This window comes from Zea mays, chromosome 7 (assembly GCF_902167145.1).
Source record: "Zea mays cultivar B73 chromosome 7, Zm-B73-REFERENCE-NAM-5.0, whole genome shotgun sequence".
NCBI classification, from domain to species: domain Eukaryota; kingdom Viridiplantae; phylum Streptophyta; class Magnoliopsida; order Poales; family Poaceae; genus Zea; species Zea mays.
This window is the reverse complement of record NC_050102.1, coordinates 149,581,752-149,584,003: the sequence shown is the minus strand read 5'-3', so window position 1 is coordinate 149,584,003 and position 2,252 is coordinate 149,581,752. Positions and strand designations below refer to the sequence as shown.

Here is a 2,252-nt window from a genome sequence, read left to right as displayed (position 1 = left end):
TCATACAATCAATTGTGGGTTTGTGACATAGTAAATCAAATCAATCTCCAGAGTTCAAGCATATAGCTTATAATTTTTAACTAAAGGAGAAACATGAGCCAAAAGAGAAGAATGTGATATCACCTCCACTTCAGAATCTGAAGAATCCTCATCAGAGTTGTTGCTCTCAACTTTCTTTGGAGGGGGCTGCTTCTTAACCGGCACAACTTTTTCAGGTACAGTCTTTTGCTTCTTTGCACTCACGGCCTTCTCAATCTCATCTTCTGCATTTCTCTTCCCTGCTCATTATGATTAAAAAACTCTTGTGACACTATGATAAGTGTGGTATATACAAATCAACAAGACAACATAATCAACAATTATTCCATTGCAACAATAGAGCTATGAAAAGACTTACCCTTCTTTGCAGATTTCCCCTCTGGAACTGAGACAGCAGCAGGTGCAGCAACACCCTGAAGATCACATACCTCTGGCTTCAGATCACGGTGAACAACACCCTGAAGATGGCAAAAGGCAACTACTTTTAATATCTGTTCAACAATAATTTTTGCATCCCCTTCATTGTATCTTCCACCTCTGCAAAAACAGATAGTACTGTACCAAAGCTACACCTTGTAGTGGTGTTCGCAAAATGATTTCTTAAGAAAATGTAATATCTGGACAAGATTCTATCCAATAGTTCTCCACCTTCACAAAGCCTGATCAATAGAGGTGAAGGAAAACATCAGTTATCATGTAACGTCCCATTAATCTAGCTAGAAAGAGAAGGACTATAGTAACAGTTAGCAAGTCTTTCCACATATAATGTTAATGTGCTGCAAGAGAACATCAACCCTAAGGTAGACAATGTGACTTTTGAGCACTATCATACATGCTGTTTCAAGATAAACAACACATGCAATATTCACAGTTTTTACATAGATCAATATTATGCAAAGGCAAGGAGAAAAACATACTCCATCATTATGTAGACATTAAGGGCGTCCTCACAAGCATCATAAAACTTAACAAGATTGGAATGTCCAGATAATGCCTTCAAAATTTTCACCTCTGTGCGCACATCCTCAATAGATATTGCCGTTGTCATCTGCAAGAGAAAAACAAAGGAATGAGGTGAATTTTGCAAACTAAAAATAAAATCTAGATCAAGATATATTTTCCCCCTGGTGCAGTGAGCTAGGTGCTAGGAAAGTGAATTTAGCGCTAACTGATGGGTTGTCTAAGAGAAACCTTAATCTTAATTGAAAGGATCCCTTGAGCATCTGTTAGCTTCTAGCCTCAAAAAGTATATACCATGTATGTGTGTATGATGTAACAAGGAACAAAATTGCACGCAATTCAAATAAAGAACTATATAGAAGGAAGAAACACAATAGATTCAATAAATACATCTCCTGCTCAAATAATTTCAGTAGCACAAGCAAAAATTATAGCAGGCCAAAATAGTCATTAATTAATGTTGTATCGCTCCAAAATAGTCTTTAATTAATTAATGTTGTATCGCTCAAAAAACGACAATATACATGCACGAAAACATCAATGCACCCATGCACGTAGAATTCTTCTATGCCGCCTATCGTACACTAGGTTTTCTCGACAACCTGTTGCACAAACATTTTAGATGCCAAGTAAAACTGAGATCAAAATTAAATCATTCAACAATCAAAACAATGTCAGTGGAAAGCAGTCCCCAATATCAACATGTCCTCAGCTTTGGCACCAAGAATCTAAGAGACATTTCTTTAGTTCCTACACTTTTCCCTATGTTTATACTACTTATGATCATATAATAAAATGATGCAGAATGGACCAAGGGACACCTAAACTCATGGCAGGAACAACAATATGATGGAGATACTCGGGAACAGGTTCTCTGAGGTCTCACAAGGAACTCTGTCGCTGCCAAGCTAGTGATCTACAGCTGCATAAACTACTATGCCATGATAGCTTACAGAAAGAACAAAAAAGCAAGAAACGGGTGATAAATGGATGAACAATTGAACACTCAGATCATGAAAATGGGCACATTATTAAATGCGGCATTGCTGAAACAAGATCTCTACAATGTACCTGGCCTCTCATGTCTCCCTTGCGGGCGCGTGTGAGGCAGGTGTGGCTAAAATGGCCGCGGCCCACCTCCTTCCCAGCGCCGCCGTAGCTCCTGTCAAGCTCCCGCTCCACCTCCCCAGCGCCGCCGGCCCCTTGCTCCAGGATCGGGACCTCGACGGGCGGCCTGGGCACCTGCGACACGG

The 2,252-nt window shown here is 39.9% G+C and overlaps 1 long non-coding RNA gene across 1 annotated transcript; it reads right to left on the bottom strand.

The window, feature by feature from the left end:
* Positions 1–228: 228 nt before the first annotated feature.
* LOC109940919 (uncharacterized) lies at positions 229–451 on the bottom strand. Its single transcript, XR_002263658.1, has 2 exons — positions 398–451; positions 229–278 (listed from the first exon to the last, which is right to left on the bottom strand). It is a non-coding gene; the product is annotated as an uncharacterized lncRNA (long non-coding RNA).
* Positions 452–2,252: the final 1,801 nt, after the last annotated feature.